Below are 16,122 nucleotides of genomic sequence, written 5' to 3' on the forward strand. Positions count from 1 at the left end.
GGCAGTGATTCCCCAGAGCCCTCAGAAGGAATCTGGCGCACCCTGATTTTAGACTCAAGGGTTGGGGCGTCTGACTCCACCAGGGGAGGAGAGAATCAATACGTGATGCTTTAAGCTCAGTGGGGTGTTTGGGCAGCCGGAAGGTAAACAGGAGCCATGGAGAGACTCCCTAGGATGCCCTGAGTGTCCTTGGCCCCTGGCAACAAAGCCTGACCCTGACTACTAGTGGTGCCCTGGCCTGGGGCACCATGAGACTATACAGGAGGGGCTGGGTGTGGCTGGGCCATGCTCTCTCCCACACCTTCTTCTCAGAGGTAGCTGGAGCCCCAGACCCCCCAGGGAGCCTCACAGAGAAATTTAACACAGGTTCCTGGTTTTGCAGGAAACCAGGATCAATGGAAGTGTTTCCAAAATGATGCTCTCAGGTATTCAGTGACTTTCTGTGCCAAGCATGCAGGAAATCTCTCCATGTCCTAGGACTGCCAGGCAGTCACCTGTGCATGTCGGAACCCAAAACCACCATCAGCAGTGAGGCCTTGGGTAAAACACATTTCCCACTTTAATTATGATGAGATGCCTGGCCTCAGCATTGGCCACCAACTTCCCTCAGGCAGAACGTTTGTCTCTTAGAAATGGAGCACACCAGCTGGTGTATGGTGAAACCCTGTCTCTAATAAAAACTACAAAAATTAGCTGGGTATTGTAGCATGTGCAGTGGCTACTCAGGAGGCAGGAGGCAGGAGGGTGGTTGAACTTGGGAGGCAGAGGTTCACGGTGAGAGGCTCAGGTCGTTACCATTGCACTCCAGCCTGGGTGACAGAGAGAGGGACTCCATCTAAAGGCATTTAAAACCTGGAGCACCTGTTGTTCTTGTTCCTGGAGCTCAAGAGCCTATCTTTTTCAAGTGTCTTGGCAGGCTGCTTGCAGGCCTTTGCTGTGTGTTTCCTGCAGGCTTCCTCCTATTTTTCTCACTTACCTGAACCTGCTGTCAGGTGAAAAATCAAGGTAGACCCCAAATTTAGAGCTCATGAATTTGATGGTGTGGGAGTGTCCTAGACAGTCCAGCCCTTGGGGGGTGCGGAGTTGGGCAGAGAGGAAGGAGGGCATTCAGGGGCCAGAGCCAGAAGCAGAGAGGGACTCAGGCCCAGAGTACTGGGATTTCAGGCTGAGAAAGAGGCCGTGGGTGGGAGGTCCAGATCAGGACAGGGACAGAAGGTGTATCTGGAGGCTCAGCCAGAAATGTCCTCCCAAAAAGCGGGCGGGTTTGGGTGAGCTCAAGGAGGAAGGGGAGGTGGAGGGAATGGAGGGACGGTGTTCAGTGACTGACTCCTCCTATCCTTCTTCCCCAGGGGACATGCCTGGGAGGCTGTGATCACCTCTTTCTCAGACTGCTTTCTCACTGGTGCCAGAACAACTACACACTGTAGAGAACCCAGGAGAAGCATCAAATTATAGAAACATTAGAAATGACGGGAACAGGATTTCACGGACAGGCAGGATGCTGGCCAGGGTTTCTGGGTACAGGGAGAAGGGCTGGATGGCTTGGGACAGGAGACCCCTCCCTGGGTCCTGCAGCTCCAGGCCCCTGTGGATGGGGTGAGGATTGGGAACCCTATGAACATTCTGCAGGGCCACTTGTCGCCTCCCGCGGTGTTCCCTTCATGCGTGACCTGGCAGCTGAGGTGTTGGGACCTCGACTCAGGTAGCTTGCTGTATGGCATTGCTTGTTTGGTGTCCTGCCTGGGTAGTGAGAACATGCCTTCCAGGTGCAATGAGATTCCCGATTAGAAGTCACTCCTGGGGGCCTGAGAGTGCTTGGCCTTGTTGGCTTGTAGCTCCTCAGATGGGGAAACAGGTGACTGACAGGGGTGTGGGCTGACCTGTGGACAGAGGGAGGTGAGAGATGGCAGAGGTAAGCGTGGGGTGCTGTGGAGCACCTCTCTCTGTCTAAAAGTCTCTGGGAGGGGTTAGGTGGTGTGTGGTCATCTGGTCCACCCAGGGTCTCTCCCCCCATCTTAATTCCCTCCTTTCCACTAGAGCCCTCTGGAGAGCAGACAACCCTGCACCTTCCTAGGGGCCTTCTCAAGTCACCTTTGCCAGGTGTCCTGGCCCAGTCATTTCCTCTGCAGCCTCGGTTTCCCCGTGTGTACCCAGAGCAGGCTGTGCTCCCTCCTTCTTGGTTTCTGGAGTCTGAGTTTGGAATCTAGGGGTCTCTCCCACAGCACACAAAACTGTCCTGGCAGAGTGTGGGGAGGCCTAAGCCTGGCATGGCCTGGAGCTTCCTGTCCCCTGGGATACCTGGCCCACTCACCTCTCCTGGTGAAGCACGGGCTCCACCCAGACAAACCCTGGGGCTCTGCCGTCGACCCCGTCCCACCAGCCCGACCACAGGACCCTTCACATTGGCTGGGTTCTTGGGGCTGTTCCCCCAGACTTTGGGTCACCGTAGCCCCCATGCCCACCCCAGCAGACTCTGATGCCCCTGGACTTCACCTGGAGGCCCTGGAGTTCTCTGCACCCCCGTGTACTCCCTGCTAGTCACCTCCTGAGTCTCAGGTGCCCTTCCTCAAATGAAGGCGGGAGGTCGACCAGTGAACAGAGAGACACTGGGCCCCAGAGGTGACGGGACTCCAGGGACAGACACATCTCTGCCACAAGAGACCCTCTCCTTTCTTGTGACTGTCCTGGGAGAGCTGGGCTCTCGGACCTCACCCAGTGTCATCTCTTCCTTGGTGTCTCCATGTCCTCATGACCCAGTACAAGCCACAGAGCTGCAGCCTAGACCCAGAGTCCTCTCTGTGCCTTCCATTCGTCTCCCCTTGGGGTGACCCCTGTGTCCCCAGGCCCCCGTATGGCCCTCCCAGGCTGCATGAGCAACCAGCCCTCAGCCTAGACCTGGGGGTCCCGGGGACCGTCTCTAGGCCACTGCAGGGCCCCTCATCAGAACTGGCCTATATCCCTCACTCAGACATCTGCCCTGGGAGAGGGGAGGAGCCCTGACCCTGCCCAATCCCAGCACAGGCACCGGGACCAGGCTGTGTCCTGCTGTTGGAACCTGAAGGCGGCTGCTCCCACTGTGGGGGCCCTTCCTGCAGGATACCCTGAGACTAGCCCGCTTCCGCAGACTCCATGGAGAAAGGAAGGGTTCCATGCTTAAGGCTTGGAGGGCAGAGAGGAAGAAGTCCCAGAGAAAGAAAACAGAGTTTTCCAGAAACAGGAGAGGGTCGGACAGGCTGAGGAAAGTTGTGAGAGCCACGTACCTAAAACGGTGAGCTGGGTCCCGCTGCCAAACACATGCCTCGGTGAATTATGCTTGGATTGAAACCTCCGGGGCCAGCACCTGGGGCCAGTCCAGGAGCTGTGCTGGAGCAGGAACCTGCTGGGTGTGAGGGGCACAGGGCTGCAGTGTGGAGGTTGTGACCTAGGCACAGGGCAGGGGGTGCCCAGTATCCCAGTAGTGTCTCTGTTCCTGTCCCTTCTCTGCAGCAGGTGCCGCCCACAGCCTTGGAGTCACCCCAGGCTCTGTCCCCGTCTCTGAAGCTGTTGGTGCTGAGGGCAACCTGGCCCAGTGAGTCCTAGCAACTCCCTGAGTGACACATCCCCACAGGCAGCTGTGCGGTGTGCCTGAGGAGTCCTGAGCTGGCTCAGACCTGCCCAACCTCACTTGGCTCCATTTTAAGGGCCTCTGAAATGCGCCACAAGTGTCCCCAGTCAAGCCAGGCTGCCAGGCTGACTTCCTCCCTGGACCAGGAAGCTGGGTCATTCCCGACTCAAGAGGAGATTCCTCTGCTTTCATATCTATCCATGGAGATGCAGCTCAGTCTCACTTTCTTCATGAAGCCTTTTCTGATCATTCATTCCATCTGTCCATCCATCCATCTATGCATCTGTCCACCTATTCATCTGTCTTTGCATCCATCCATCTACCTATCCGCCCATCCATAAATCCATCCTGTCTACCAGGCACTGTTTTGTGTGCTGGGGACCTGGTGTGGTCCCCCATGCTCTCACCCCCATCTCTCCCAGGTCATGGCCAAAAAGGCACTCCTCATGGTCATGTCCAAAGTCCTTCTGCTGTACCTGGTGTCTCTGCTGGATGTGACACGGGGCTGGCCCCTCTTTCCAGTGACTCTTTTCCCCCTTGGGGTCTGACTCCCCTTTCCTCTTCCCCTGGCATCTGTTTCTCCATGTCCCATGCCCAGCTGCTGACTCCCTCAGACCCCCACCCAGTCCTCTTTCTTGGCTATCTTCACACTCTGTGACCCCCACTACTGCCCACATGGTGAGGCTGGAGTCTATCCCAGCTCCAAACCCTCTCAGCTCCTCCACTGCCTACTGACCATGCCCTACTACCCAACAGGACTCTCAAACTAATCACATCCAGAGGAGATGACCACCTTCCCCCAGCCCAGCTCACTTTCCATCTTTATCTCATCACAATGACCATGGGCGGTCTCAGCCCCTCAGCCAGAAACCTGGAGTCCCTGGAATCAGTCACCTCGCCTCCCACACTGAAATGGCTTCTGTGTACTTAGCTACCGCATCTAGACATTCCTTTTTTTTTTTTCTCCTTTGAGACAGAATATCACTCTGTCACCCAGGCTGGCATGATCTTGGCTCACTACAACTCTTGCCTCCCAGGTTCTAGGCAATTCTGTCTCAGCCTCCAGAGTAGCTGGGATTACAGGCATGTACCACCACAGCCGGCTAATTTTGTATTTTCAGTAGAGATGGGGTTTCACCATGTTGGCCAGACTGGTCTCGAACTCCTGACCTCTGGTGATCCGCCCACCTAGGCCTCCCAAAGTGCTGGGATTACAGGCATAAGCCACCGTACCCGGTGACATTCCCTTTAAAGCTGAAAGAAGGCTCAATATAATTAAGAAACAAAAAAAACACCTTCTGAGACTCCAAAACCACAAGAAGAGTGAACTTTGCTTTTCTGGATTTTAATCTCAAACTCTCTTTGGTACAAGGGTGTGGTGTTGAGCTGGGGCTTACTGGGTGCAAGCTCCCTGCCAGGGGTTCAGACTGGAGTGTTTCTACCTTAGAAGCTGGTCTAGTAATTGGTGATTGGTTTTGTGATGTGAACATAAGATTTTTCTTTGTTTGTTTGCTTATTTATTTGTTGAGACAGGGTCTCACTCTGATACCCAAACTGGAATGAAGTGGCGCCATCACAGCTCACTGCAGCCTTGATCTCCTGGGCTCAAGCGATCCTCACACCTCAGCCTCCTGAGTAGCTGGGACCACAGGCATGTGCTACCACACCCAGCTATTTTTCTCTTAATTTTTTTTTTGTAGAAATGGGGTCTCACCATGTTGCCCAGGCTGGTCTCAAGCTCCTGGGCCTCCCAAAGTGCTGTGATTATAGGCATGAGCCACCATGCCCAGCGAGATTTTTTTTTTTTTTGAGAGTCTTGCTCTGTCGCCACGTTGGAGCACAGTGATGCGACCTCGGCTCACTGCCACCTCCGCCTCCCAGGTTCAACTGACAGTCCTGCCTCAGCCTCCAACTAGCTGGGACTACAGGCGCACACCACCACGCCCAGCTAATTTTTGTATTTTTAGTAGAGACAGGGTTTCACCATGTTGGCCATTATGGTTTCAAACTCCTGACCTTGTGATCCATCCACCTTGGCATCCCAAAGTGCTGGGATTACAGGCCTAAGTCACCCTGCCTGGCCTTTATTTTTTATTTTCAAGAAAAACTTTGTTTTTTGAGATGGAGTTTCGCTCAGTCACCCAGGCTGGAGTGCAGTGGTGGCATCTTGGCTCACTGTAACCTCCGCCTCCCGGGTTCAAGCGATTCTCCTGCTTCAGCCTCCAAGTTGCTGGGACTACAGGCACGTGCCACCAAGCCTGGCTAATTTTTCTTTTTTTTTTTTTCTTTTTTGAGACAGAGTCTTGCTCTGTCACCCAGGCTGGAATGCAATGATGCAATCTCAGCTCACTGCAACCTCCACCTCCTGGGTTCACGCCATTCTCCTCCCTCAGCCTCCCGAGCAGCTGGGACTACAGGCACCTGCCACCATGCCCGGCTAATTTTTTGTATTTTTAGTAGAGATGGGATTTCACCATGTTAGCCAAGATGGTCTCGATCTCCTGACCTCGTAATCCACTTGCCTCGGCCTCCTAAAGTGCTGGGATTACAGGCTTGAGCCACCGAGCCCAGCCAGTTTTTGTATTTTTAGTAGAGATGGGGTTTCACCATGTTGGTCAGGCTAGTCTTGAACTCCTGACCTCGTGATCTCCCTGCCTCAGCCTCCCAAAATGCTGACATTACAGGCATGAGCCACTATCTCCAACCTTTTTTTTTTTTTTTTCTCCTGACTGAGTCTCATCTGTTGCCCAGTCTGGAGTGCAGTGGTACAATCTTGGCTCACTACAACCTCCGCCTTCTGAGTTCCTGCGTTCAAGCAATTCTCATGCCTCAGGCTCTCAAGTAGCTGGGACTGGAGGCATGCTCCACCATACCCAGCTAACTTGTCTATTTTTTACAGAGACAGGGTTTCACCATGTTGGCCAGCCTGGTCTCAATCTCCTGACCTCAAGTGATCCACCCACCTGGGCCTCCCAAAGTCCTGGAATTACAGGCATGAGCCACCACAACCCGGCCCCAAAAAATCTTTCCTCTTTTAAAATTATGAGAATATAACATTTAAGACAATTAATGAATAGAGAAGTGTATTTAAGAATTGCAATATTGGGCTGCGCTCGGTGGCTCACGCCTGTAATCCAAACACTTTGGGAGGCCAAGGAGGGTGGATCGCCTGAGGTCGGGAGTTCGAGACTAGCCTGACCAACATGGAGAAACCCTATCTCTACTAAAAATACAAAATTAGTCAGGCATGGTGGCGCATGCCTGTAATCCCAGCTACTTGGGAGGCTGAGGCAGGAGAACTGCTTGAACCCAGGTGGCAGAGGTTGTGGTGAGCCAAGATCATGCCATTGCACTCCAGTCTGGGCAACAAGAGTGAAACTCTGTTTCAAAAAAAAAAAAAAAACATTTAGCCTGGTGTGGGTGTGCACCTATAGTCCCAGCTACTCAGGAGGCTGAGGCAGAATTGCTTGAACACGGGAGGTGGAGGCTGCAGTAAGCTGAGATCGTGCCATTGCACTTTAGCCTGGGCAACAAGAGAGGAACTCCGTCTCAAAAAAATGAAGTGTAATATTGGCCAGGAGCTGTGGCTCATGCCTGTAATCCCAGCACTTTGGGAGGCTGAGGTGGGCGGATCATGAGGTCAAGAGATCGAGACCATCCTGGCCAACATGGTGAAACCCCATCTCTACTAAAAATACAAAAATTAGCTGGGCATGGTAGCACACAGCAGTAGTCCCAGCTACTCGGGAGGCTGAGGCAGAAGAATGGCTTAAACCCAGGAGGTGGAGGTTGCAGTGAGCCAAGCTCGCGCCACTGCACTCCAGCCTAGCAAAAGAGCAAGACTCAATCTAAAAAAAAAAAAAAAAAAAAATTGATCTCTCACTCTGTCTCCTGCCACGTACAGCCCCATTTCCCTTTCATTTTCTTTTGCAAGACTCCATCTCAAGAAAAAAAAAAAAGTAGTATAATATTTTTTGTCTCTCCCTCTCTCTCCTGCTACATAGAGCCCCATTTTCTTTTTTTTTTGAGACAGAGTTTCACGCTTGTTGCCCAGGCCAGAATGCAACGGCACAACCTTGGCTCACTGTAACCTCCACCTCTTGGATTCAAGCAATTCTCCTGACTCAGCCTCCCAAGTAGCTGGGATTACAGGCATGCACCACCACGCCCGGCTAATTTTTTGTATTTTTAGTAGAGACAGGGTTTCTCCACATTGGCCAGGCTGGTTTTGAACCACCAACCTCAGGTGATTCACCCTCCTCAGCTTCCCAAAGTGATGAGATTACAGGTGTGAGCCACCATACCTGGCTCCATTTTTATAACTGCAGTCAAACATACGTAGCATTAATATTTCCACTTAACTATTTTTAAATGTACAGCCCCGTGGCACTAAGTACATTCACACTGTTGGGCAACCTTCACCACCATCCATCTCCAGAACTCTTTCATCTTCCCAAACAGAAACTCTAAACCCATTAACTACAGTCCCCCATTCTTCGTTCCCCCTTGCCCTGATAACCTCAAATCTACTTTTTGTCTATGTGAATTTGCCAATTCTAGGTACCTCATAAAAGTGGACTCAAATGACATTTGTCTGTGTCTGGCCTATTTCTCTAAGTATAATGTCTTCAAGTTTCATCCATGTTGTAGAAGATTTTTGAAATCAATTTAAAAATAATTAACAATTAAAACCTATTAAGACCTATTCAAAGTAGTACAGCCAGGCGCGGAGGCTCACGCCTGTAATCCCAGCACTGTGGGAGGCCAAGGCGGAGGGATCACCAGGCCAGGAGATAGAGACCATCCTGGCTAACACAGTGAAACCCCGCCTCTACTAAAAATACAAAAAAACAGCTGGACATGGTGGCACGCACCTGAAGTCCCAGCTACTTGGGAGGCTGAGGCAGGAGAATCGCTTGAACCCAGGAGGTGGAGGTTTCAGTGAGCCAAGACTGTACCACTGCACTCCATCCCAGGCGACAGAGCAGGACTCTGTCTTAAAAAAATAAAAAATTTTTTAAAACGTTCAAATGTGGCCTTTGAAACGTGTGTTGGGTCTGTCAGTATACAGTATATAAAATGTATGAAAGGTAGCGTGTTCCAGAGTTAAGTTTGTAAAGCTGAGGACCATCTGCATATACAGGGCACGCCCTTTCCCTGCACCACAGTATCTTCAAAAATTCTTCCCTCCAATCTTTTTTTTTTTTTTTTTGAGACAGGGTCTCACTCTGTCACCCAGGCTGGAGTGCAGTAGCATGATCACAGCTCACTGCAGCCTTGACCTCCTCAAGCGATGCTCCCATCTCAGCCTCCTAAGTAGCTGGGATGTGAGCCACTACACCCAGTTATTTTTTTTTAATCTTTATTTTTAGAGACAAGGTCCCACAGTGTTGCCCAACACAACTGGAACTCCTGGGTACAAGCAATCCACCCACCTTGGCCTCCCAAAATGCTGAGATTACAGGCATGAACCACCACACCTGGCCTCCAATCTCTTCAAATTTCAGAACCTTACCTTTCTATCACTGTAACACTGTTTCCCTCACAGGATGCAAAGTTATCATCAAGAAAGGCAGTAAAGGTGAAGGTTTCTAGCATTTGTCTCTCAGTCCCCTTTGATGCTTGCATCTTATTTTGCATTGCACTTAACATCTTGACATATGGAATACTTGTCAGTTAGGCTTACAACAGCCTTAGAATGATCATGTGGGTAATCTTGATGAGAGACATGATCATTAAATTCTAACCAAAATGTAGCATCCAAACATAAGACAAATACTTACATGTGATAAATCCTGCATGAAAGAGAGGATAAGGGTGCCCACCTCTGATAATCTGTCCCAGATCAAGACAGTAAAATTCCTGCAAAGAAAAAAAAAAAAAGCATGTCTGCCAATTGCTGGCCTGTGTTAGAGAGGGCTCTTTCTAGGGGCACCAGAGGGAATGGAGTGTAATTCAAACTGGAAGCCTTTTAAAGCCAGAGCTAGCTCACCTATTGAGGCTATACCTTTTAACTCCACTCAATTTCAGTAGTCAGGACTCTTGTTGCAAGTGACAGAAACCCCACTCAAACTAGCTTAAGCCTAAAGACAGATTTATGGACTGTCTCATGGAATTCATAAACAAGATAGTTCTGACTATCTCTCAGACCTCATTGGCCTTAAGAACTATGTGGAGCCAGAGACTCAAACACCACTCTCTTCTCTTGTCATGTCTCCATTTCTTTGAGATTTGTCCTTATTTCTCAGCAATTCTCCCAATCCTCTAGTTCACATAATCTGAAGCATGGTTACAGGGAGCTCCTAAATTTTATAGTTTGCAATCAGAGAGCCTGGTTCAACTCTCCTTCAGTCTCCGTTCGAAAAATCTGTGTAAGGACATTTATTGGACTGGCCTGGGCAGGTGCGTTCCCTTGAATCAATCAGCACTGGGCATAGGACAAGTTCACATGATAATCAGGCAACCTAGAAAAAGGAAGTAAGGAGCAGAGGCAGCCCTTAGAAGGCAAGTAGTGCCAGAACGACATTCCCATGGGTGTTCTCTGCATCAACAACCCTACCAACCTGATGTTTTCTTTTGCATTCATTAATATTTGTGTGAGTCTGGAGAAATATACCATGTTCATGGATTGGAATACTCAGTATCATAAAGATCAGTTCTCCTCAAAGTGATTTGTAGATTACATGTAATTCTTATCAAAATCTAAACATATTTCTTTCTTCTTTTTATTTTTTATTTTTTTGATACAGAGTCTTGCTCTGTCACCCAGGCTGGAGTGCAGTGGTGCAGTCTCGGCTCACTGCAGGCCCCACCTCCCGCATTCACACCATTCTCCTGCCTCATCCTCCCAAGTAGCTGGGAATACAGGCGCCCGCCACCCCCACCCCCCAGCTTTTATTTTGTTTGTTTTGTATTTTTGGTAGAGACGGGGTTTTACGGTTTTAGCTAGAATGGTCTCGAGCTCTTGACTTTGGGATCCGCCCACCTCAGCCTCCCAAAGTGCTGGGATTACAGATGTGAGCCACTGAGTCTGGCCTTTTTTTTTTTTTCTTTAATAAAGTCACCATTAGGATGAATCTCAACATATTTCTTAATAAATATTGACAAGCTGATTCTAATGTTTTTTTTTAGAAAGCGTCTTGCTCTGTTGTCTAAGCTGGAGTATAGTGGTGCAATTATGGCTCACTGCAGCCTCAAACTCCAGGGCTCAAGTGATCCTCCCACGTCAGTCTCTCCAAGTGCCAGGATTACAGATGTCTGCCAACATGCCTGGCTAATTCTAAATTTATATGAAAATGCAGGCTGGGTGTGGTGGCTCATGCCTGTAATCCCAGAACTTTGGGAAGCAGAGGCGGGTGAATCACCTGAGGTCAAGAGTTTGAGACCAGCCTGGCCTACATGGCAAAACCCCGTCTCTACTATAAAAACAAAAAAATTAGCCAAGCGTAGTGGCACATGCCTGTAATCCCAGCTACTTGGGAGGCTGAGACAGGAGAATCACGTGAACCCAGGAGGCAGAGGTTACAGAGAGTTGAGATTGCACCATTGTACTCCAGCCTGGGCAACAAGAGTGAAACTCTGTCTTAAAAAAAAAAAAAAGCAAAGGTCCAAGAACAGCCAAAATACTGGCTTGTTCTGAAAGCTCTGGTCTATGAAATAATCCACTTCTTTTTTTGTTGTTTTTTTTTCGTTTGTTTTTGTTTTGAGACAGAGTCTCCTCGCTCTGTTGCCCAGGCTGGAGTGCAGTGGCGTGGTCTCGGCTCACTGCAAGCTCTGCCTTCTGGGCTCACGCCATTCTCCTGCCTCAACCTCTCAATAGCTGGGACAACAGGTGCCCACCGCCACCCTGGCTAATTTCTTGTTTAGTAGAGACGGGGTTTCACCGCATTAGCCAGGATGGTCTCGATCTCCTGACTTTGTGATCTGCCCACCTCTGCCTCCCAAAGTGTTGGGATTACAGGCATGAGCCACCGTGCCCGGCCAGATGAGATGATCCACTTCTTACTGACTTCAAGATGTGATAAAAGGCCTGGCACAGTGGCTTAGGCCTATAATGCCAACACTGGGAGGCTGAGGTGGCAGGATCACTTGAGGTCAGGAATTGGAGACCAGTCCAGACAACATGGCAGGAGCTTATTTCTGCAGAAAAAGTTAAAAAATAAATAACTAAATTAGCTAGGCATGATGATACACACCTGTAGCCCCAGCTATCCAGGAGGCTGAGGCAGGATGATTATTTGAGCTCAGGAGTTCAAGGCTATAGTACACTATGTTTACACCACTGCATTCCAGTATGGGCAACATAGTTAGACCTGTCTCTGGAAAAAAAAATTAAGAAAGAACAAAACCCAGTTGGGCACGGTGGCTCACGCCTGTAATCCCAGCACTTTGGGAAGCTGAGGTGGGCGGATCACGAGGTCAGAAGAGCGAGACCATCCTGGCTAACATGGTGAAATCTCGTCTCTACTGAAAATACAAAAAATTAGCCAAGTATGGTGGCAGGTGTCTGTAGTCCCACGTACTCGGGAGGCTGAGGCAGGAGGATGGCATGAACCTGGGAGGCGGAGCTTCCAGTGAGCTGAGATTGAGCCACTGCACTCCAGCCTGAGTGACAGAGCGAGACTCCGTCTCAAAACAAACAAACAAAACAAAACAAAAGGAAAGAAAGAACAAAACCCTAGTAGAATGCTGCCCATAGCTAGTCTTCACTCAGGAATGCCCATGTGGCCACACAGTAGCTCTCAGGAAAAGAACATCAATTAGTTCACCGATAGAGCAAGGGAACTCACTCATTAGCTTTAGGTCTGTTTTAAGGCAGATGCGGTAATTGTCTAAAATATCATGGAGTTATTCAAGAAGCATTCATGAGAATGTATTGTTTATGTTCCACCCTACCCCTTCTATCTTGGTCTCCAGCATTCTGGTTTTCCAGTATCCTTATGCACTGTGTTTTGTTTTTTTTTTTTGAGACAGAGTCTCACTCTGTCTCTCAGGCTGGAGTGCAGTGGTGCCATTGCAGCTCGCACCTCACTGCATCCTCCGCCTCTTGGATTCAAGTGATTTTCAAATTTCAGCTTCCTGAGCAGCTGGGATTACAAGCACTTGCCAAAGTGCCCATCTAACTTTTGTATTTTAGTAGACACAGGGTTTCACCATAGTGGCTAGGCTGGTGTCAAACCCCTGGCCTCAAGTGACCTGTCCACCACTGCCTCCCAAAGTCTTGGGATTACAGGCATGAGCCACCACACACAGCCTGCTGTGCTCGCTTTAAATATGGAAATACTGGTATTTTTGTTGGTGTAAAACTATTGTTTTGGCCTGAATCTGAAATCTGAATTATTTTGTATTGAGACTATTCATGGAGTTTTTTGATTCACTAAAATTCCAAATTGAACAAGGATATACTTAATTAATTTAAAAATAATTTTTCCAGTCTGAGTGCAGTGGCTCATACCTGTAATCCCAGCACTTTGGGAGACCAAGGCAGGTGAATCATTTGACGTTTGAAGTTCAAGACCAGCCTGGCCAACATGGCAAAACCCCGTCTCTATGAAAAACGCAAAAATTACCTAGCTGTGGTGGCGCAAGCCTGTAATCCCAGTTACTCGGGAGGGAGAATCACTTGAACTCAGCAGGCGGAGGTTGCAGTGAGCCAAGATCTCACCACTGCATTCCAGTCTGGGTAACAGAGCAAGAGACTCTGCCTCAAATAATAATAATAATAATAATAATAATAATTTTTCCATATTTCACACTTCTATACTTTACTATCTTCAAGAGTCAGAAGATAACACCGACAAAGCAGAGCATCTGATGCGATAATAATTTTTTTTTTTTTTGAGATGGAGGGGAGTCTCCCTCTGTCGCCCAGGCAGGAGTGCAGTGGCACAGTCTCAGCTCACTGCAACCCCTGTCTCCCGGGTTCAAGCGACTTTCATGCCTCAGCTTCCAAGTGGCTGAGATGACAGGCACCTGCCACCATGCCCGGCTAATTTTTGTATTTTTAGTAGAGATGGGTTTTCGCCATGTTGGCCAGGCTGGTTTCGAACTCCTGACAGGTGATCCACCCATCTCGGCCCGGCAAAGTGCTGGGATTACATACCTGAGCCACCTCGAACCAGCTACTCATGTAATAATAATATTCTTAACTCTGGTTCAAAGACTTTTTGAAGAAGCAGATAATGAGCATGACAGAATTGAAACTGATTTGGGGAATCGATTAAAATCTACATCTAGGTCAGGCGCAATGGCCCACACCTGTAATCCAGCACTTTGGGAGGCCAAGACAGGCGGATCACTTGAGGTTAGGAGTTTGAGACCAGCCCAGCAAACATGCTGAAACCCATCTCTACTAAAAATACAAACATTCAATGGGCGTGTTGGTGTGCACCTGTAATCCCAGCTACTCAGGAGGCTGAGCCACGAGGATCACTTCAACCCAGGAGGTAGAAGTTACAGTGAGCCACGATCACGCCACTGCACTCCAGCCTGGGCAACAGAGTGAGACCCTGTCTCAAAAAAAAAAAAAAAAAAAAAATCCCCATTTATACATAATGAAACCGAAAGATCAAAAGAAAGCAGAATGATTTTTTTGGAGCAAAACACACTGCTTGCTGTCAATAAAAAGATTACAGTCCTAACTTTTCCCCCAAGAATTCTGTCATATAATCTCAAAGTCATCAAAATGAAATGGGATTATTTAAAGATGAAGGACTTAAAGAAAAATATTTGGCCAGGCATGGTGACTAATGCTTGTAATGCCAGCACTATGGAAGGCCGAGGCTGGTGGATCACCTGAGGTCAGGAGGTCAAGACCAGCCTGGCCAACATCATGAAACCCTGTCTCCACTAAATATACAAAAATTGGCCGGGCATGGTGGTGGGTGCCTCTAATCCCAGCTACTCAGGAGGTTGAGGCAAGAGAATCGCTTGAACCCAGGAGGCGGACCATGTGCGCCTGTAATCCCAGTTACCGAGGAGGCTGAGGCACGAGAATTGCTTGAGTTCAGGAGATGGAGGTTGCAGTGAACTGAGATCTCACCACTGCACTCCAGCCTGGGTGACAGAATGAGACTGCCTCAGGAAAAAAAAAAAAAAAATCAGTGCTATTTTATCTTGTGTTTTATGATTAAATGTCTACAATTGTCTATTGCACTAAGTTTATTATTTTTATTGTATTAAACTTTAGGTTCATGGGGCACATGTGCAGGTGTGTTCCATGAGTACACTGCAAAATGCTAAGGTTTGGGCTTCTACTGAACCCATCACCCAAATACTGACCATAGTACACAATGAGCAGTTTTTCAACCCTTTCCCCTCCTTCCCTCCCCACCCGTGGAGTTCCCAGCGTCTGTTATTTCCATCTTTATGTCCATTTGAACCAACTGTTTAGCTATTTATTTATTAATTTATTTTTGAGATGGAGTCTTGCTCCTTCACCCTGGCTGGAGGGCAGTGGCGCCATCTCAGCTCACTGCAACGTTCGCCTCCTGGGTTCAAGCAATTCTCCAGCCTCAGCCTTCTGAGTAGCTGGGATTACAGGCACGCGCCACTACACCGGGCACACTTTTGCAATTTTAGTAGAAATGGGGTTTCACCATGTTGGCCAGGCTGGTATCGAACTCCTGACCTCAAGTGATCCACCTGCTTTGCCCTCCCAGAGTGCTGGGATTGTAGGCACGAGCCACTGCACCTTGCCTATTTTTAAATAACACTTAAATTTTCCTTCATTTTGCTAATAATTTAGAGTACAATTATATAATGATGTTAACTTTTTTTGGGGGGTGGGACGGGGTCTTACTCTGTCACCCAGGCTGGACTGCAATGGCTTAATCATGCTTCCCTGCTGCCTCAAATTCCTGGGCTCAAGTGATCCTCCCACCTCAGCCTCCCAAACAGCTGGGACTACAGGCACGCACCACCATGCCCAGCTCATTTTTCTATATTTGTGGAGATAGGGTCTTTCTATATTGCCCAGGGGGGTCTCAAACTCCTGAGCTCAAGAAATCTGCCCGCCTTGGCTTCCCAAAGTGCTGGGATTATAGGTGTAAACCACTGTCCCTGGCCTAATAATGTAGAATCTTACTTAATGCTTCATAGTATGATTTTTAAAGTTTGTATTTGAAATGTATTTACATATGTAGTTTGATCTTTTGAAAAACATTTGAATTCCTAACAGATTATAAAATACTAGTTGTGCCCAGGAGGCAGAGGTTGCAATGAACAGAGATCAAACCGCTGCACTCCAGCCTGGGTGACAGAGCAAGACGCCGGCTCAAAAAAAATAGTTGTGTTAGGGTTCAAACCAGAGAAGCAGAACCAGTAGGAGAGATACACAGATTCAGATATAGATAAACATATAGTGACACACATCTGCATACATAAGTAAAAGGTTGGCTTCTGACCTGGCACAGTGGCTCACGCCTATAATCCCAGCACTTTGGGAGGCCGAGGCAGGCGGATCACCTAATGGTCGGGAGTTCAAGACCAGCCTGACCAACATGGAGAAACCCTGTCTC

The 16,122-nt window shown here is 48.8% G+C and overlaps 1 long non-coding RNA gene across 1 annotated transcript; it reads right to left on the reverse strand.

Annotated features, from left to right (window-relative positions):
• Nucleotides 1–1,982: 1,982 nt before the first annotated feature.
• Nucleotides 1,983–11,818, reverse strand: LOC116272952. The gene is made up of 3 exons (XR_004181463.1): nucleotides 11,800–11,818; nucleotides 9,388–9,466; nucleotides 1,983–3,376 (listed from the first exon to the last, which is right to left on the reverse strand). It is a non-coding gene; the product is annotated as an uncharacterized LOC116272952 (long non-coding RNA).
• Between the last annotated feature and the right edge of the window lie 4,304 nt (nucleotides 11,819–16,122).

This window comes from Papio anubis, unplaced genomic scaffold, assembly GCF_008728515.1.
Source record: "Papio anubis isolate 15944 unplaced genomic scaffold, Panubis1.0 scaffold276, whole genome shotgun sequence".
Lineage (NCBI taxonomy): Eukaryota > Metazoa > Chordata > Mammalia > Primates > Cercopithecidae > Papio > Papio anubis.